Consider the following 21,872-nt stretch of genomic DNA (forward strand, 5'->3'; position numbering starts at 1 on the left):
CAGGTTTATCGCATCATCTGCTTCTTTGAGAAGGAAACCTGACAGACAGTGAGATGCCCAAAGCTGTTCACCAGTTTCATTGCTGAGCAGAGGTTTGAATCTGACTTGAGTATCTTATAAACAACCTCAATTTACCAAGCTAATTCACTCACAGTTTTGAATCTTATTGAATCTGTGTACGTACTTAATATATGTAGCAAAGTGGTGAGGTACATCACTGGCATGCTTACAATAATGAGAAAAGCCATGGAGGATTTCCTGTAGGAGACTAAAGCACAAAACCAGTGCACTGTGAGCACATTCATTTCATGTAAGTAAAACCCCAAATAAGCAGATAAATGGTTATGTGAAGAGACTTGGAACATACACACTGAAGAGTATATAACTAAGTGAGCTTGCAAGAGTTAGTTTAGTTTCTCCCTCCATGCCCTGTGTGGATGGGGCTTCTTTTATACTGTGTGGATTGAGGCTACCCATTATTCCTTATAGGCGAAACAGTGCATTGCCGTACAAGTTTTGAAAAACAGTACTACAAAAAGGGAATCATCTCAATCTGTCCCTCCCAATACACAACAGATGTGGTGCATTTCAAACACAGTCCAAAAACAAATCACTGACCTCAGATCCACTGCCAGCCACCGTGCCAGGTGCCTGCACTGCATCATTGGCACAAGTTGTGCTCTTGCACACAATTATGACACGTTTGCAAGAGCAGCGCACACACTTAGCAAGCGTAGCCATAAGCTCAACTAGAACAATGTCCTCTTCAGCCACATTTTGACTGAGTGCATCTTGTAATGCAGATTGCAGAGCAGACCAGTACACTGAATTAAGCACAAGTTAGTCTTGGGGGCACAAGTCAAGAAAGCCCTATGAAGCATTGAAACCCTTCAAGTCAAGAGTCCCCACATCCAACACATCTGAAGGATTGAAGCACCCTGGCTTAGACGATAGGACAAGCGCCATTGAAGCTGCTGTGTATAAGGCGGGCGGGGGGAGGACAGACATGGAGCTCATCTCACAGCAATCACTAAGTAAATATTTATTTATTGAAGAATATTTATCATAAATATTTATTTATCGAAGAATGTCTTCAAATAAATTTCCTTGAATTTGAAAAGTCTCCATTTTGCACTTTGAGAGTGGTGAATGGGGAGATGGCATCCTTGCTAAACTGAGTGGGGAGAAAGGAAGGTAGAGGTGGCCAATTAACTGAAATTACCTTTGCTGCAAGTTGGGGTGCATTTCTATAAAAGTTGAATTTTTTAAAAGGAGGGGGTGGGGATAGATCATCCAAAATTATCACTGAGAGAAACTGGCTGTGGAATGATGGTGAATATTCCAATAGGACATTAAAGCACCATTTAACAGCCCTGAAACTGGCCGGCCAGAAACCAGTAGGTGGGGTGGGCGGGGGACAAAGAAAGAAAAAGGTGGCCAGCAGGCCAGTGAGGGAAGGCAGCTGGATGCGCGGATGTTCTGCATTCCAGCTAGTTTATTTATTATTTCTCTGTGTAAACCTCCCTGAGACATTTTTGGAAGGGCGGTATTTTTTGGATGGGCGGTATAGAAATTGAATAAATAATAAGTATACAAGTTCTGTTGGGGAAAAGGTCTATGATCTAATTCTTTCCTCCTTGCCTTATCTGGGAAAACATATTTCAAATTTTTAAGAACTGAGTTTTGTGGTAGCAGCTTGGAAGGAGGTTTTGAATGGGGTATTGTATGCAGAACATGGCAGCAAAATTCCATAAAGAGGATCCTATAATGGAAATCCCAAATCTGCTTAATACACTTGCTAAATACATTTTACAGGAACACCACAAGTTATCCCCTTGTACTAATTTTGGATTTTCTTAAAAATGTTGTTATAAAGTTTCCTAATTGGGTAAAAAAAATCCACAGACTACACCAAATGATTCACACATGGACTCTCCCCACTCAGTTTAGCATGGATGCCATCTCCCCGTTCACCACTCTCAAAGTGCAAAATGGAGACTTTTCAAATTCAAGGAAATTTATTTGAAGAAATGAATAGTCTCTGTTTACATCACCTTAAGTGGTGCAGCAGGGAAACTATTTACTACCAAGCAGAAGATTGCCAGTTTGAATCCCTGCTGCTTCAATATTGGGCAGCAGCCATATAGGAAGATGTTGAAAGGCATCATCTCATACTGTGTGGGAGGAGACAATGGTAAACCCCTCCTGTATTCTGCCAAAGAAAACCGCAGGGCTCTGGGTGCCAGGAGTTGACACCAACTTGACAGCACACTTTAACCTTTACCTTATCTTATTTATAGGGAGGGTGGGGTCCCTAGAAGCTAGATGAGTTCACCAGATAATCCCATCAAGTTGTGGAACAGACTTCAATTACCATAGGAGTGGGCCAGGCAACTGAAAGCATGTGGACCTTAGGCTCAGAAAGATTTTCTCTTTCATCCTCCTGAAACTCCAGCAAGCAGCAGCCTGGCTTTGTAAGTAGCAAATCTATTCTCAGTAAAAAAATAATTAAACCCCTATATTAATTTAAAATTGCCACTTTTGTAGTCTGCATCCTTAAGGGTTTTTTTTTTTTTTTTTTTTGTCTTTATAATGCAATCCATTCTATGCATGCCTACTTAGAAGTAAGTACCATTGGTATCAATTAGATTTTCTCCCAAGTAAGTCTGTATAGGATTGCAACCTTAACTGTAAAGCTCAGTGCATTTTTGGTCCTATTGCTGATATTAATATCTCAAACTTATTGTACAGGTGAAATTCGGAAAATTAGAATATCGTGCAAAAGTCCATTAATTTCAGTAATGCAAATTAAAAGGTGAAACTGATATATGAAACAGACGCATTACATGCAAAGTGAGAGAAGTCAAGCCTTAATTTGTTATAATTGTGATGATCATGGCGTACAGCTCATGAAAACCCCAAATCCACAATCTCAGAAAATTAGAATATTACATGGAACCAAGAAGACAAGGATTGAAGAATAGAACAATATCGGACCTCTGAAAAGTATAAGCATGCATATGTATTCAGTACTTGGTTTGGGCCCCTTTTGCAGCAATTACTGCCTCATTGCGGCGTGGCATGGATGCAATCAGCCTGTGGCACTGATGAGGTATTATGGAAGACCAGGATGCTTCATTAGTGGCCTTCAGCAATTCTGCATTGTTTGGTCTCATGTCTCTCATCCTTCTCTTGGCAATGCCCCATAGATTCTCTATGGGGTCAGGTCAGGCGAGTTTGCTGGCCAATCAAGCACAGTACACTGTATACTTTTCAGAGGTCCGATATTGTTCTATTCTTCAATCCTTCTCTTATTGGTTCCATGTAATATTCTAATTTTCTGAGATTGTGGATTTGGGGTTTTCATGAGCTGTATGCCATGATCATCACAATTATAACAAACTAGTATTTTTAAGCCCGTTATGATAACGGGCGCTAGCTTTCTATCCCGTCTTTTCTGTCTCTCTCTCTCTTTCTGTCTCTTCCCCCCACCCTTGTCCCCTCTCTCTTTTTGTTTTTTGTTTTGTTGTTGTTCTCTGTTTTTGTTCTTCCTTATTTTGCTTTTACTTTTTTTGGGGGGGGGGTGGATGAATAACGGCCAAAATGGCCCATGAGAAGGTGGCCGCCCCCGCCTATCGCCCTCCCGCGCACCCAGCTGCCGGAGCCCACCTTACCCGCTCCAGCCCGAAGGAGAAGAGAGGAACTCGGAAACAGAGCTATTCTCTGTGTTAAGCTGCTGCCTATACTGTCGCAATGGACGCAATAGGCGTCCTTTGCATCCATAGCGGCAGTTTGAGCAGTGACTTAGCACAGAGAGGAGCTCTGCTCGTGAGCTCCTCTCTTTTCCCTCGGGCTGGAGCGGGTAAGGTGGTCTTCAACAGCTGGGAGGGCGATAGGCGGGGGCGGCAACCTTCTCATGGGCCATTTTGGCCCTTAATCTTTTTTGGGGGGGAGCGGGGAAGGTGATTTTGGGCAGCTGGGAGGGCGGGTGAGCAGGCGGCGGTGGCGGCTGTGAGCAGGCGGGAGCCTCGTTGGCGGCTTCGCCGCCACCTCGCCCAGCTTCATTTTGGGCAGCTGGGAGGGCGGGTGAGCAGGCGGCGGCGACGGCTGTGAGCGGGCGGGGGCCTCGTTGGCGGCTTTGCCGCCACCTCGCCCAGCTTCCCTGTCCCCCGTCTCGGTCTTCCCCCGCCGCCATTGCCCTCGCCTTTTTCAGGGCGGCCGCTTCTGGTTGCCTCGGCCTCCTCTCGCCGTGCCGCAGCTCATGGCCGAGGCGGCGGCTCTGCCGCCGCCTCGGCCACTTTCCCCCGCCGCCACACACCGGCTAATGGCCGCCCGTGGCTGTGGGACACTGGTGTCTGCAGTCCTGTGTCCCTTGGGCTCTTCTGGGCCTGCGCTTCGCGCAGGCCCAGAACAGCCCAGGGAGGCAGGGACGCAGATCCCCAACGTTCCAAAGCCATGGCCACTCACTTAGCCTTTTATTATATAGGATGAAGGCTTGACTTATCTCGCTTTGCATGTAATGCGTCTGTCTCATATATCAGTTTCACCTTTTAATTTGCATTACTGAAATTAATGGACTTTTGCACAATAGTCTAATTTTCCGAGTTTCACCTGTAGTCTTCATCTGTTTTCTGTAGATATTATGTGTGTATTTAATTTTGCTTTCAGTCACCATGAATTCTCCTTGCCCCCACCCCTGCTCTTTTCCAGGCAGTTCTAATATTCTAAATCAAAAGGAGTCATTTTGGTGTTGCATTTTTATGTACTTATCTCAGAATGTAAGTGGTGGCCATGAAAGCCTTAATCCCTAGTGCCTCCACCCCGCCCCCCAGTTTTGTAGATTCAAATGTAGGTTCATGCACTCATCACTGTTCCTCAACAAGAGCTTTGCTCTGGGTGTCTTCACCTTCACCAATACCAACAGCTCCACTGTTCCCTGTTAGGGATGTGAACAAACCTGTTCGAGGGCCCTTTTACGGGCCTCCGAACAGATTCAAACACTGGGTGGGTTCAGAGGTGGGGGAGTCTCACTTTAAGGGTGGGGGAGGTTGCACTTTTTATTTATTTATTTATTGTTGAATTTCTATACCACCTTTCATTAAAAACAACCCCAAGGCGGTTTACAAAAGTAAAAAACATACAATAAAAATGGCAATTAAAATATTAAATTAAAATTATAAAAACAAATCTAATTTAAAAACTATAAAATTCAAGCATAAAAACTATAAATGAGTAAAAACACATCGAAGCAACAGTAAAAACAGTCAAGTAAAAACCTGGGTAAAAAGCCAAGATTTAAGAAGCTTTCTAAAAACTGTGATGGAGTCTGAGGAGCGAATGGCCACTGGGAGAGCATTCCAAAGTCTGGGGGCAGCAACAGAGAAGGCCCTGTCCCGAGTGCACAACAGACGAGCCTCCTTCATTGTAGGCACCCGGAGCAGAGCCCCCTCAGATGACCTTGTCAAGCGGGCAGCAACCCTTGGGAGTAGGCCCACTTACCTCTCCCCCTGCTTTTCCCCCACCAGCACTCGGTTTTGGTAAAAGCCTTTGGGGTGGCAGTGTACCTCCCTGCCCACCAAAGGCTTTTACCAAAACTCAGCAGCAGTGGGGGGAGGGGTAAGTGCACACCCCCACCCTTAAAGCAAGACCCCCCAACCCCCGCCCAGTTCCATGCACATCACTATTCCCTGTAGCGGGGATTCCCAGGTGGTGTTGACTACAACTCCCATCATCCCCAGCTGCAGTGGCCTTTGACTGGAGAAAATGTGAGTTGTAGTCAACTGCATCTGGGATTCCCTATTACAGAAAACAAAATGGCAGCCGGAAATGACCTCTGCAGTTATTTTCGGTCACATCCAACCCACTGATATGTGAGGTCAACGTGTTCCGCCCCACTGAGTATGCCAAGGTTGGTTGTCTTTTATCCCACCATGGATACACAAATCTGCTGATAACAAGGTTTCTCTGTATAAGGAAGAAAAAGGTGTGATTCTCAGAAGAAACAGAGGGCCTGACACTAAAAAGTTTAGCAGCTCCAGTGAATAGTCTGGTTTAAGGCCCATGGCATATCTATCTTCTAGGTATTAATTATTTCAGATGAGATGTTTCTATCTTGCTATTGTTTAAGATGAGTTGTGCATTTAATAATTACTTTGTTGTTTCTATAGCTAATGTATTTATCACAGTGTTTGTATGAATATGTATTATGAAGCAATTATCAGAAGATTTAAAGGGCCTAAAGCAAAGCTTTGCCTCAGGAGCTTATAGAACAGCCTGGTATAAGGCCTGTTGATAGGACTATACTTTAACTATTTTAAGATATTGCTGTCAGCAGGAGCAGACAGCAGGAGTCTCAACACCACTAGTATGAATCAAGCAGGAGAACTGTGAGATTAGATATCAGATTTATGGGGCACTTCTGGGAAGACAATAGTATTACACAAGGATTCTAAAACAGTTGTTTTTTCATAGAACACAGTTGTATATGTGAGGGGTTTTTTTAAAAAAGTAAATGAAGTACCAAATAAATTTTATTTATTTATATCTTTGTAAACTGCTTTGGGAACTTTTGTTGAAAAGCAGTATATAAATATTCATCGTATTCAAAGTAAAAATGTATTGCCTGGTTCTTGCTGCTTGTTCATTCACTACTGTAGTAAATCCTGAGAATCACAAGGTGAGATCACATTGCCATTGTCATTGAATCCAAAATTCATTTTTAACTAGCTAACCCGCATAGAGCATCTGTGCGCTCTTTGGGGCTGGCTGTTCCCTTCTCCCTCCTGCCCCACTCTCCCTCCCTCCCTTCTGCCCCACACTCTTGCCTCTCTTGCCCTCTCTCCCACCCTACTCTCTCTTGCCCTCTCTCCCCCTCACCCTGCATTTTTAAAAGTTCTACTTACCGGGCCGCTGCTCCTCCTCCCCCCGGGCGGCAAACAGGAAAGTCCCGCCACCCGGTTCCCTCCCACCCCAGTCTCCCATGGGCTCCTCTTGGCCTCAGCGGCTGGTCCCGGAGTCGCCTGTCCGAGAGCCGCCTCCGCGGCCTGTCCTACCGGCGGGCCCGCCACGCCAAGTGCTGCCTCCGCAGCCTGCCGTGCCAGCTGCCACCGCTTGCCAATCTTTGCAGCCAGCCATAGGCCAGCCACCTCTCTCCCCACCCCCACCTTCTGCCCCAGTATTGGGGCCTGGCCACCAACCACCTCAGCCCTCGGCTGGGCCCACCACCGCTTTGCTGCAGCCGGACCAGGCCCGCAGCCACCACCTGTCACCAGGCTGGGCCCGCCAGCGGCCCTGGCTCGCAGCCAGCCAATTCTCCTCCTCCTGGATGTGCCAGCCAATCAGGCGCCTACGCAGCCCAGCCAATCAGCTGGGCTGCTGGGACGCATTTTCCCTGGCACACCCAGGAGAAATATATATATGGATTGTGTATTTTGTAAAAATATAAGCAATTTGATTTAGCTGAAGTTACATTTAGCTGAAGTGGTGACACTTATTTAGAGAGCATGGTGTGACAACATTCAACACTTTGAAAAGCAGGGAGGACACATGGAACATAAATGTGCATGCACAGATTTATTTATTTATTTGTTTGTTTATATTACATTTTATATCCTGCTCTTCCTCCAAGGAGCCCAGAGTGGTGTACTACATACTTAAGTTTCTCCTCACAACAACCCTGTGAAGTAGGTTAGGTTGAAAGAAAAATGACTGGCCCAGAGTCACCCAGCAAGTATCATGGTTGAATGGGGATTTTTTTGAACTTGGGTCTCCCCGGTCCTAGTCCAGCACTCTGACCACTACACCACCCAAGGAAGCAGGTGATGATGGTGGAAGTAGACCGATTAATCTTATCAGTGGTTTGGTACATTTTATTAGTGGTCAGCAGTCCTATTTAAATTTTGCTTCTTCAAGCTGGAAAAAAAAATCGCACTTTTGTGGATTGAAGGAGAGAGCATTCTGAGTGATGTTCAAACTGAGTGAAAAAACGGGCATAACTGGCTGTTTAAGTTAAAGGAGATAGCAAATATAAATGAAAAATTGGCATGGGGGGTGATAAATGAACAAAGGAGATGAAAACATTGAGGGAGAATTAAATGAAGAGGAAATTTTCTGGGAAAGATATGAATGTCTTCCTAGGTTGGTGTAGTGGGCTCAGATTATACTTTGGTCTTGTCTCTTGGACCACTAAGAAAGCATCTTAATAAATAAAGCTGCAGCCACAGCAAATAAGAGTTTGAAACAGTGGTTTGGTGTTGGGTTCAGATCTCACCCCTGGCTTATAACTCTGTTTGACCTTTTCGGAAGTCACTTGTCTTTATCAATCCAACATTCTGTCTCCAGCAGTAGCCACGAAATGAAGTTGACTCAGGATATGGCAGGAGCAGTTTTCCAGCATGGCTGGAATTTATAATACACTCTCTCCTGGAGTGACCAACTACCCCTGCAATCAGTTAGCCCAGATTTAACTTTCCTTTAAAAAAAAGTATACTTGCTTTTGGTATCATCTCAGCTGTAGGTTTCTGCACAATGTGAATCTCCTGATTTATACTGCATTGCTTTGCCTGCCCAGTACAATGCAATGAAGAAGCTAAATGAGGTTCTGTATTACAGTTCCCTTGAGGGAAAGTGCCACAAAGCTATGAGTGTCACAGCTGCTTCTGCTTACTGAGTCCAGTAATGCAAAACAATAGACCAGAAATTGGCTAGCAATTCAAATATCATTCAGTAAACAGACAGTAAAACAGGCACAAAAGCTTGCTGTATAGTTTCTCTCCTACCTTTATACAGGGATAAATGAAATGAATCCCTTCATACATAGATAAATGAAATGATAAATGAAATTTTGGTATTTTTACCATGGATCTAACTCTAATCCAACTGGAGTGAATGGATGAAGTTCCATTGAAATCAATGAACTCTGGCTTATATGCCATGTAAAACAATGCTGTATACATGCTACATATATTTTGCTTTTAATTGCGTAGACCCCAAACACACAGAAGGAACACATCTCTTTAATTTTAAGTTACTTTTTCTATTACAACAATAATTTTGTCATTTTGTCAGAATTTAAAGTAATTTGTTTTGTTTAAAACTGTATTTTAAGAATCAGAGGGACAGTGTTAGGTCATCTACTTTCTCACACCTTTCTCTTTCATTAAATTGAAATGCTTTGAATTTGATGCCTGTGTGATATTAAGCTTTGAAATGGTCAGAGAGCTTTTAGTATAGTTTATAGTATAATAATAATATTTTATAATAATATTTTATTATAGTTTAATAATAATATTCATAGTAAAATATAACCAAAAGAATAACATGACTTTACTTTTATCCCTAATCTTAAAGCAGAACTGAATTTATTTTCATTTTTGAATTTATTTCCATTTTTTTAATCCAAATGTGACAGTAACATTTCCATTTCTTCACTTTTCCAGAATGCTATCGGAACTCAAAAATATAAGAATAAAGAGAACTAAACTGTTCTCTTGTTACTGAACTTAATGTTAATATATCAGGAGACTCATCTAAAACTGATTATTTAAATTTAGAATTCAACTTCTAATCTTTTGCTTATTGTACATATTTAGCCAGGTAGCTCAAGGCCTCACAAAATCAAGGTGTGGTTCAGAAGGTAGCACATTATTTTCTCCCTGAAAAATAGTAAAAGGAAATATGAAACCTGTAATAAAATCACAAGGATTAGCAACCTAGTATTCAGGTGTATTTCTGTGGCAAAATGACCACATGGAACTATCAGATGGACTAATAAATCAGTTTGTACTAGAAAGCTCTTTATGAACATCTCAACATGCCAAAGCCAAGACTGGGAGAATACATCTCAAAGAAAGTTATGGCATCATCTGGAACTTCATGCCATATAAAACCATGGCTTTTACTACTCTTTAGGACCTTCAGCCTACAGTGGCAGGATCATAACCCAGCTTCTTGTGATTGCTGAGCTGAATGACCTGCAAAATCACACCCTCCCCCTGCCACCCCATTGGCCATTTTTTCACTCTTCTGCAAAAACATACAAAATATTTTTTCAAGGTGGGGTGGCTAGAGGTGCCTGTTGCAAGACAGCTGGACAAAAGCAGACTGGCCCCAAATCCACTTGTGCTTCACTGACTAATTGCATCAGAATGTGGACAGAGACAAGCACTCAGAATGCATTTATCCACATTCAGCCCTAATTAGTGAATTAGTACTTCATACTGCTTAGTCACCTTAAGTGGCAAAGCAGGGAAATGCTTGACTAACAAGCAGAAAGTTGCCGGTTCAAATCCCCACTGGTACCTTATTGGGCAGCAGTGATATAGGAAGATGCTGAAAGGCATCATCTCATACTGCGGGGATGAGGCAATGGTAAACACCTCCTGTATTCTACCAAAAGAAAACCACAGGGCTCTGTAGGCACCAGGAGTCGAAATCGACTTGACGACACACTTTACATACTGGCTGGTCCAGAACAGAGCATCTGCACCCCTTTCTCTCCCCCCATCTTCATTTCATCTCCATCCCTTCAGCCCCAGTCTGTTCTCCCTCTCCCCATCCGATTACTCTCACCGCCCTCGGGCAGTGGTTCCCCTCCCTGGTGATTAACCTCCCTACCCATCTGTCCCCAATGCTATCTGGCATGCATGGGATTAGCAATGGATACGTTTAAGAATATATATAGCTGGCCCACCACCTCCTCCCACCTGCCAACTCTTGACAGCGGCCACCTCCTCTGGCTGAGCTGGACTGCCTTCTTCTGTTCCCGGCAGCTGCCGGCTGGCAACCCTGTTTTCTCCTCCATCCCCATTGCTAGTCCAGCAGCTGCTCGCAAACTCTCGTGAGATCTGCCACATATAGGATTAGCAACAGGTAATTTATATAAAACTAGCCGACCCCGCACAGAATATCTGTACGCTATTTGGGTTGCCCCCCTACGTCGGCTAACCCAGCAGCCGGATGGCCATGCCCCCCCCCCACCGCCCCCCCCCACTTGCCTCCGGTGTCGTTCTCCGCTTTGCCCGCCCCACGCTCTTCAGGGCGGCCAGGCTTTGTCTCCTGCCGCCTATCCCCCCCACACACACTCTTCAGGAGCTCGCCACCTTACCACCATGGCTGGGCCCGAAACCACCACCGCCTCGCCACTGGAGCCGAGTGTGCCACCTCCCTGTCACTGCCTCCCTGCCTGTTCCTTCATGCCGCTGCCGCATGATTCCTTGGAGTGGCCAGGCCCACTGCCGCCATCTCCTCGCCACAACCGCGTTTCCCCCCAGCAGCAGCCAACAGCCTCCTACAAGCCTCTGCCGCCCAGCCAATCCGGAGAGCCTCCTCCGCGCAGCCAATCCACTGGGTTGGTTGCCTGGACGCATCCCCAGGGGCACATCTATGAGGATATATATATATATATATGCTGGCTGATCCCTCACAGAGCATCTGTGCAGTAGTACACTCCCCTCCCGGCAAGCCCTCCCCCCAGCTACTACCCAGTCACTGGTCCCTGTTGCCCACCCGCTTCTCCACCCTACTCCCTGCCAGGCTGCTTCTCCCCCTCACTCCTCGCCAGACCACATTCCCCCCCAGGCATGGTTCACAGTTTCTGCCGCCACTTTGCGGCAGCCGGGCCCACCGCTGCTGGCTTGCAACAGCCAGGCCCGCCTCCACCAAGCCTGATGCCACCTCGCTGTGGCTGGGCCCGCCGCTCTATCCACAGCCTCCATGCTGTGGCCAGACTAGGCCATCACTGGCGCTGCTGCCCCCACCCCCTCCTCACAGCGGCCATGGGCCCGTCGCCATCACCTCGCCACGGCCGGGCCCATTGCCACCTCCGCAGGCTCCTTGCCGCGACCAGGCTAGGCCACTGCTGCTGCCTCCACCCCTTCCTCACACTCACAGCGGCCATTGCCAGTGGCAGGGCCAACCAGCATCCAGCCAATCAGGTACCTCTTCCGCTGGCACACATAGCCCTTGCCACATCCCCACGCATGGCATGGCTGGCTAAGAGAATTAATTATAACTAGCTGACGCACACAGAGCATCTGTGCGCTATTTGGGGCTGGCTGTGCTCTCCTCCCTCCTGCCCCACTCTCCCTTTCCCTCCCTCCTGTCTCCTCTCTCTTTCCCACTCACACCCTTTCCAGTCTCTCTGCTGCTTCCGTGGGTTTTGCTGCCACCGCCTCTCCCATACCTGGGAGGGCCTGCCGTGCTGTCTCGCCGCCGCCTCCCACCCCAGCGGCCAGGCCGGGCTTTTCCGCCGCCTCCCCCTTACTTGGGATGGCCAGGCCTGCTGTCCTGCCACCGCCTCCCACCCTGGCAGCCAGGCCGGGCTTTTCCGCAGCCTCCCCCTAACTCAGGATGGCCAGGCCTGCTGTTCCACCACCGCCTCCTACCCAGGCTTTTTTGCTGCCACTGCCACCTCCTCCCCGTTACCTGGGATGGCCTGCTGTCCTACCGCTGCCTCCCGCCCCCCAGCGGACAGGCTGGGCTTTGCCACTGCTGCCTCTCCACTACCCGGGACGGCCAGGCCTGCCATCCCACCGCTGCTGGCCAGCCAAGACTGCCACCTCAGGCTATTTTGTGGCTCGCTGCCACCATCCGCCACCATTTTTTTCTGAACTAATAGTCAGGGCAACAGATACATTTCTTCTCCCAAAGTCTAAGTGAGGGCAATGGGAGGCTTCCTTCACTGTTCATTACATCAACTCATAACATGATGGGCTACAGTGTTCTTTGCAAGGCCAGAGATCCAGTGGCGGCTGCCAGTGACCCTAAATATGGTTCCCTAACACATTGTGTATTAGGTTTGTGCAAAGCTTTGGCTGAAGCCAAATACTTCACAAAAGCCCACCTGGCATCACATAGAAGCAACCATCCCCACTGTACAGGGCTATGCTTTGTCTAGGGCTGCTGGGACTAAGGGAAACAGAGACCCAACACCATCTTAGAAGGCATGCACTAGAGCTCTGTGGGGAATGTGCTTGGAAGGACTACATTTTTTCATAAAGGTGGTACTCTGTTTTTCCTGGTGCTAGGAAATGTGCAATACTATGTAGAGGTCATTGCTGTGGGAAATGGCTCTCACACTGATGGGTGGTTTATTTTTGCCGAAGTAGCCCCCACTTGAAAAATAATGAAGACCACTGGGCTACATGGTTTTATGACATTCTGTATGGTGGGAACATAACCTGAAATGAAATCTTCAGTGTATTAAGTTTACACAACTGGAGACATACAAGAAGGGGAGTGGGAAGTGTGAAAGTAATAGGCTTTTGTGTGATCATCTTTGTGAAGTCTTAAATAGCAACTTTTGCAGTGAAAAAACAAATCTCACAAAAATGCGTATAGCAATATTTCCTGCACTTTCTCTCTCTCTCTGTTTTTGCTATTTTGCATATTCAGCAGGTAACAAAGTAAAGGTAAAGTAAAGTGTGCTGTCAAGTAGATTTCGATTCCTGGCGCCCACAGAGCCTTGTGGTTTTCTCTGGTAGAATACAGGAGGGGTTTACCATTGCCTCCTCTTGCGCAGTATGAGATGATGCCTTTCAGCATCTTCCTATTATCTCTGCTGCCTAATATAGTACCAGCGGGGATTCAATCCGGCAATCTTCTGCTTGTTAGTCCAGCATTTCCCCGCTGTGCCACTAAAGGTGACTGCAGGTAACAAAGTAGCAACCATCAAATTACAGAGAATAAATCTGGTTTAGCACAACGGAACTAAGAGGCAATGTTTACAGATAAACTGACATTCATCATCATTAGCTATTATTTTACATTTTGCTTTACATTGCTAGCCAGCCGCGGCATGACACAGTGGACACGCAGTGCATTAAAGTAGTTAAACAGAGTGATAATTATTACAATGGTATCACTGGCATGTATCTTCAGAAGCAGGAAGGGAACACTTTAAATCCATTTCCTCTGCAGATGCTGGCAAAGACTTGTTACAATAGAAGTTAAGAACATTTTAAAAATGTAGAAAGTGTTAAAGGGTATAAATTTGTTTTCTGTTTTCAGGGAGCAGATGATGGTATAGAATAAATTTGACATGTCTGTCAGTTTGTGGTCATATTTGCTTATTTACTTCGTAATAAGTGACACTTGGCATCTGGAACACAGTTTACTTTTGTACTTCATAGCACTGAGAAGCTATAAATTTTATTGTTTCCAGCTTTTAAAATATCTGAAGAAACTGCAGGATACAACTATTCGTGAGAGAAATGTAATCATTTATGGGATCATCTGGGACCTCTGTCCTGTATGATTAATATCTGTGACTTTTTGATTTTATTTTTCTATTTTTAATTGATTTCCCTCTTCACTGGATACAATCTAGTTAAAGTTAGTCATAACAAAACTCAGTTTAAATCAATGGACTTAAATTAGTTGCAGCCAAGCGTTCATTGCTTTCAGTCGGATTGTGGTGTAACTAATGCTTCTGCTCTATTTCCAGAAAGTGATTTTTTGTTTGTTTGGAATGTTATGAAATTTAAGGGAATGTTACAGGCAGCTTCAATTAGGAGAAGTGGCCAACAAGTAGTTCTGTTATTTATCCAGAGCCATCACTGTCTATGTTATATGGAGTTCAGCAGAAGGGGTGGCGAGGGGTCTCACAACAGCTAGATTTTTCCCTCCAAGAATCTTAATATTATGAAAAAGGAAATGACTAAAATCTCAGATATTCTGGATGAAAGTTCTGCTACTAAATAAGTTTCTTTTAGTATCTAAAATTCAGAAACACCATGGGCTGTAAAAAAAAAAAAAAAAGAATGGCTTACTAGAAAGATGAATGGCTGATATAAAGTGGGTTGGTTTTTCAGGAAATACAAGCTATTAGAAATTTCACTATCACTGTCTCTGTTAAATGATATAGCCTTAAAAATCTGCTAAGAGGAGCAGGCCTGTGATTTGAATGGGGAGGTAGTTGAGACAGGCCAGGGCGAGTGTTTGGCGCAGGAGGGGCCAGCAGGGCCAGGTGATCTTTGGAGAGAAGGGTCAGGATCCGAGCCAGAGATTGAATGGCCACTATCTCCTTGAGGATGCAGGCGAGAAAAACGTCAACAGCAGGTGAAGGAATTACGGAGAAGTAGTTGACTGACAAGAAGGCAGCAGTTTCTGGATTAAATCTATGGCAGCTGGTGGGGGTGGAGTGTTGATTAAGTGCACGTGCAAATTTGGCAGCCTGTGCCTTGAACAAACTGCTGGAAACAACATGTCTAATTCGCTTTGAACTTTTGTCAGAGAGATTGTGACTCTGGAATTTGGGCCTCTGAAGTTTTCCTGGAAAGCTGGAGTTATCAGATATGTACTGGGACTTTCACTCTTCATTTCTGTATTCATGGTGAGACTGTTAAAACTCACCATTTATCAGTAAAGCTGAAACTTGAGCTACTGGCTATTGTGTCATAAATTTCTGATCAGCTTCTCCAGTAGAGTGAGCTCATGAGACACACACACACACACACACACACACACACATACACACACACACACACACACACACACACTTATTTTATTATATAATGTAAAAAGAGGTTCTATGCTGTTCCCAGGCATTCATGCCCTTTAAAAGTTTCCCACTGCCCAGAATAAATTGGCATTCCCATCTCTTATGGCAATGGGGTGTGTAGAATGGTAATATTTCCACTTGTCAATGCATTTTAAATAATTCAGTAATCAAATCCAACTTGATTTAAGATGAGTTAATGCGCTTTCAATTTATGCTCTAAAAAGCTTGAAAATTACAAGTTAAGATGCCCATTTTAACTTCCATGCCATATAAGCTGTAAAGACTTTGTACGGTCTCATGCTGGCTTTACAAATTCATCTCCATGCACCCACAATTGCCTTAGTTGGACATTGGCCTGGGGTGGTTCAGCTGGACATTCAGCTGGACATTGGCCTGGGGTGGCAGAAATTCAATAGGTGTGGCTTCCCTAAACATTTATTAGCAATGTCTCTGATGAATTTTTGCCTGATGCATCTCTACAAGCCAAAGTGCTTCTCCCAAATGCCGCCTAAAGAAAATCTAAGCACTGTAGAAAAGAGAAGTATGGGCTTTTACCCATGATGGCTAAGTGAACTCTCTATATTGATAGGCAGTGTACCTCTGATTAATGTGCATGTTTAAAGGCAGAATTCTAGTTGCTCATAGCGGCCAACATTCCTCTGATGTAGAAGCCCCATATATAAAGGGACTACCCCGAATTCAAGTTGTTTGTTGGGGGAAATAGAGTGTTGGTGTTCGCTTTCTACACTTCTTTGGAAGTCCCAACATAATCTAACTGAACACTGTGGAAAACAGGATGCTGGGCTAGATGGATGGTTTCCTCTGATTTAGGAGGGCTCTCATCTTCCTATTAAAAGTGCACTACACAAAAGTGCACTATTTCCATGGAGGAGATATATAACAGTGGCTCTTTCCTGAGCTGGTTAAAGGGAGCCTCCATAATCAGAGGTACTATAACTCTGGCCAGATTCAGACATAACGGGGTACCAGAGGCAGAGCAGCCAGAGGTCCCAAACCTGAATGTCCAAATGAGGGAAACAGCAGTTCGGACTCCAACTCAAACCAAGGGTTCAGTCACCAAACTCCCATTTGAACCCTCGGTTTGAAGTGAGTTTCGCTGCTTGAGCAGTTTGCGGTTGCCTTCATTATGTCCGAATTCAGTAATGGAGCAAGCCTTCCCTGGGACTGAAGTTGAGGGAAGGAAGCTCCTCCCTTTCTCCATCCTGATTGGTTCTTGCAGACTGTAGAGATGAGGCCAGCTCTTACATCTTAATTCAGACAGTTAAGAGCTGGGGGCGGGGGAGCAGAACCACAGGTCCATTGGATGCTGGATTTTGTGTTGTCCAAATTCGGCCTCTGTGTCTGTACTGCCACCTTGCATGCCCTCACACCATCTTGTGTGTCCATAGGAGGGTCCTGCCACCTTGCTGCAAAACAGAATGAGAACAATTTTGTATGTGTCTGAGTGCTCCTACACTCTCCATATCAAGCAGCTAAGTTCAGAACCAGGAAATCACTCTGCAGGGTTTGCTCTTCCCAACTATGACGTCAGAACTCTCAATGGGAAAATCACTGATCTGCACCCTTAGTTGGTTTTACTCTGTTATTAAGGAGACCTCAGACTAAACTCAGGAAAGACTGGATGGGTTCCCCCCCCCCTTCAAAATATGGGATTACACTCCATCCTATACCTGAATTTTAAAGAACATGTAAAGGGTGTGTGTGCGTGTACATGTATTGTAAAGCAAAGACAGTGGGCAAGACCTTTTGGTTTCTGCCTCCTTCAGCTGCTATGATGTTATAGGAAAGGTAGAGTAGCTACAGTGATAGTTATGGAATGTCTCAGATTGGCTGCTGCTGAGAGGTCAGGGGCTGTCCTCCAGGCTTCCTGGGGCTAGTGTCCCAAGTGCGTGTATCCAAATGTTTCCAATTTCACTGCATATATATAAATGTTTCTGTTGGCAAAAAAGGTAGACATCAGGAAAATAGTTGCTTTCTAGAGTTTAAGGGTCAATTTTTAAGCTGCCATTTTTATATCAGATCTGCATCAGATTTGGAGAGGTGGTGTCACTGTCACCTAGCTGATGTCTGCAAATGTTCAGGCAAATTGGAGAGATGGTCTAGAATTTATGATTGATAGAGCTTATAATATTCAGAGCTTATAATGATAGAATGTTGGGGAAACTACATTTTCATTCAGGGATACAGTTTCCCCCACTAAGCATATGAGGAATTACCCCCTCATTTTACTGAACTCCCACCAACAAACCTAATAATCTATATCTCACTCTTAAAAAAAAAAAAGAGCAGTTGTCCTCAAGCTTCCCCTCTGCCTGCACCTCTTTCTTTCCTATATAGGCACTCCTGTCTCATGAGAGATGAAAGGCTGATATAGTGAATAAAGGAGATCAGCAGTGAATTCATAGAACTAGCTAGGCCGGGCACAGAGTATTTGCACCTCTGGCCAGGCCACCCACCTGCCGCCACTTTCTTCCACTGCCAGCCTGCACACCACCTTTTTCTTGCTCCTACCACTTTCTGGCTGCTACTTTCTGGCCAGCCAGGGGCTGGCTTCTTTTCCCGCCCACCCCCCACCCCCGCTTTTGGGTGGGAGGGCTTCCTCTCCCTCTTGCTGCCCCTCCCCGTTTCTGGTCAGCTGGCCCGCCCACTGCTTTCTGGCCAGTCAGGTGCCGTTTTCTTCTCCGCCTCCACCCCCTTCTGGCTGGTTGGCATTTTCTTTGCCGGCCGCAGCTGCCATTGTCCTCCCACCCATCCCATGGCTATCCGGCAGCTCTCACTAGAGCTGCCACACATGGGATTAGCCATGGGTATGCCTTAGAGAATTAAATTTATAGATGCCACCTCCTGTTCCAGTCTAACCTGGAAGCTCTTATGGTTAAGGAGGTCAGTGAATATTTGTACAGTAAAGGTCATGTGCTAAGCCAATTTATTTTTTGCTTCCAGAACAGTTACAGTCAATGAAAATTCTAGCTAGATGTACCTTTAAAATGGATCAGGCTCCATTAATCACACAACACAGAAAGATAGTAACCATTTTTAAAAGGCAACATCACCACCTCTCTAAAAATAAAAAAAAAATACATTTTTTGGTAACGTAGAGGATAGACTTTTCCTACAAAGTAATTCAATTTAGCCTTCTGCTTTAGGCATTTTCTCACAGCAATAAGAAAGGATTATGGCATGTATTTCTTCCTTACATCAGCAGGAGTTGTGAAATTGACCACTTATGTGGCACTTTTTGAACATCTCTCTTGCAGATTTTGTCAAAAGATTAGAAATGGGAACATTCTAAATAAAAATAGGCAACCACTTAACTGTTTCTATACAACAAATGCTAAACAAGTATATCTATCTTGACATTTTCATAACTTTAAGATGCTTATTTTCTTGCTATTTGTACATTTCTCAATATACATAATTACTGGCATAGAACTGAGAAAGTACCTACATCAGAAAACATATCAGCCATTTATATCTTACTAACAAAATTATATATGGCATGATTACATCAATGTCAATAAGTTTTAGGCAAGTCTAAATTTCCCATTTCAAATTCCACATTAATTTCTCTGAAATGTAATCAGGAATAATTGTTGACTCATCCTACCTGTGTGCACATATTGGAAAATCTGTTCACAATCTACAGACCTGGGAATCTCTGTTCAATGTATTACATAAGCATGGTAAGAAAAGCTTAACAATGCAGGGGATCCTATATTATAAATTATTCAGGCAGTTATACGTTTCAAAGAATTTAGAGCTGAATGAAATGTCTCCACACGTGAGAGGTGAGAAGGAGGGCAGGATTCAGCACTGTTGTTAGACATATACAGATGGAGCAGTTGGGCTTGGCTGAGTTAGGGACAGTGTTTTGTTTATATTAAGCTTTACCTTTGGTTTAGTAACGCTGTGGGGCACTGGAAATGGCATTAAGCCCTAGCTTTGTTGCCTGATTTCTTTCCAGTAGGCTTATGGGATCACCCGGTATTCCATGTGTAGATCCATGTGTCCGTATGTGTGTCCCCCGCTATCAGATTTGCAATACCTAGACCAATATGAAGCAAATCCGGTACAGTTCTAGGTACACATAGAGACACCTCAACGGCATCATTTGGGATGATGTCATACACCCCAGTTTAAGATGGCAGACACGTTAACATTTGAGGTGCAAGTGAGCTAACTTGTGAACTGCCTTACCAATTTGAACCAAATTTGCTACAGGTGTTGGACACATAGGGATGGCTCAATGACATAGTTTAGGATGATGTATCCACCCCAATTCAAGATGGCAGACATGTGAATGTTTGAGGTACAAGTGGGCTGGACTGTCTAACTGATTTGAATCAAATTTGGTACAGTTGTAGCAAGTGACACACAGGGATACCTCAATGGCATAGTTTGTGATGATGTCATCCACCTTGTGTTTGAGGCGCAAGTGGGCTAACTTGTAAACTACCTAACCAATTTAAACCAAATTTGAAATGTGTAGGGACACATAGGGACACCTCAATGGCGTAGTTTGTGATGATCTCATCCACCCATTTCAATATGGCAGGCACATAAACATAATGAGGCACAATAGAGCTAATTGGTGGACCATCTAACCTAATTTGAACCAAATTTGGAACAGTTGTGATGAGTGACACACAAGGACACCTCAACAGTGTGGTTTCTAATGATATCATCCACCCTGATTCAAGATGGTGGGCATGTGAATGTTTGAGGTGCAGGTGGAACTGATTTGGAGCAAATTTGGTACAGTTGTAGTGAGTGACACGCAGGGACACCTCAAACGCACAGTTTGTGATGATGTAATCCACCCCAATTCAAGATGGTGGACGATTTAACATTTGAAGCGCAAGTGGGCTAACTTGCGAACTACCTAATCGATTTGGACCAAATTTAGTCCAGTTGTAGGGATAGTGAAAGGCAAGTAGGCAGATTAGTTCTTACTAGAACAACTTGTTCTTTCTGGAATGCATCAAGGAGTGATTCTACATCATTTGGGAAGGAAAGTGGTCCAAACCAAATGAACGAAAATAATAATAATAAAACACTGCCTCTCTGTTTTGCAAGCTGAGCCAACCCATCAGTAAATGTCAAATTTGGTGAGGGATTCCCCTGAAAAGTTCCAAAGCCATATTGAAACTGAAGCTTGCTTCCTCCAACTATCAAAATGATCAGGGTTGATTTGATTTAAATCAAATCTATTTAAATCTTGCTTTAAATCAGTTCACAGAAGGACTCTATTTTAATTATTTAAATCCCCAATCATCATTTTCTAGTAAAGTACATTCTTGTTGTCTATTATAACCTTAATGCATATTCAGAGATAAATGTAGATTTCATTTTTAGAAGGTAGGTACACACTATAATAGGTACACACTTCTCATAATGCTGTTCCATTCAGGCAACAAGGCCTTACATTTCTTTGTTTCACTGTCTGCATTTCATACACACATGCCTGACTTAGCAACAGAAACCTGATTAAAATATTCCCAAATGGGGGCTCTCTTACAGCCTGCTGCCATGATAGGTGTTTCCTGTCTACAATGGAGAATATACTCCAAAAAGGTTTTCTCAGGATTGCATTAATAGGTTTTATTCACTTTTGTTTTCACTTCCTATCCCTTGCATTTATATCCCTTTCTTTTCTGTTGCATTTTTATCATATCTATCTATCTATCTATCTATCTATCTATCTATCTAACCTGCAGAATAGGATTGATCAGGTATGTTATCTCTCATACCCATATACTGCTCTTAACATGTTCATAGAATATAATTTGAAGTTGTGATTAATATTCATGGTGATATCTTTGTCTTAGGTTCTTTTTTTTAATGAATTGCTTTTTAAATTAAAATCCAGTTTTAAATATCTGGTTGTTGTTGTTGTTATATCATCCATTTTTATCAGCCCTGAAAATATTTGTGAATTATAGATAATGGGGACTACTTTAAAAGATAATTTTATTGAATATATCAAACGTATGTGATGAAGGCAAGATAAGTTGGGTCTGTGTTTTATTCATTTATTAGCTGAACCCGCACAGATCATCTGTGCACTGAGACTTTGTTGCTCTCCTTGCCCCCTGCCACAGCCCCTCCTTTACTGCTCAGTGTCAGTCACCCACTGTCTCTCGCTCTCTCATTTGCCCCTCCCTGCCATTCACTTGCTCACTCCCTGCTTGCTTGCTCACTCGCCCCCTCCACACCACTCACTTGCTCACTCGCCCCCTCCCCACTGCTCGCTCGCTTACCCACCAGTTCCCTGCTGCTCACTCACCCCCTCAACCCCTCCCCGCCACTCACCTGCCCTCCCCCCTCCCTGCTGCTCACTTGCCCCCTCCCT

At 44.4% G+C, this 21,872-nt stretch overlaps 1 long non-coding RNA gene across 2 annotated transcripts in view; it reads left to right on the plus strand.

Annotated features, from left to right (window-relative positions):
* The window catches only part of LOC128329868 (uncharacterized), a 45,059-nt gene that overhangs the window by 1,377 nt on the left and 21,810 nt on the right, over positions 1–21,872 (plus strand). For both annotated transcript variants that reach the window (XR_008309823.1, XR_008309824.1), the window contains exon 2: positions 2,301–2,474. This is a non-coding gene — a long non-coding RNA (uncharacterized LOC128329868). The remainder of the gene's footprint in view (positions 1–2,300; positions 2,475–21,872) is intronic.

This window comes from Hemicordylus capensis, chromosome 6, assembly GCF_027244095.1.
Source record: "Hemicordylus capensis ecotype Gifberg chromosome 6, rHemCap1.1.pri, whole genome shotgun sequence".
Classification (NCBI taxonomy): Eukaryota; Metazoa; Chordata; class Lepidosauria; order Squamata; family Cordylidae; genus Hemicordylus; species Hemicordylus capensis.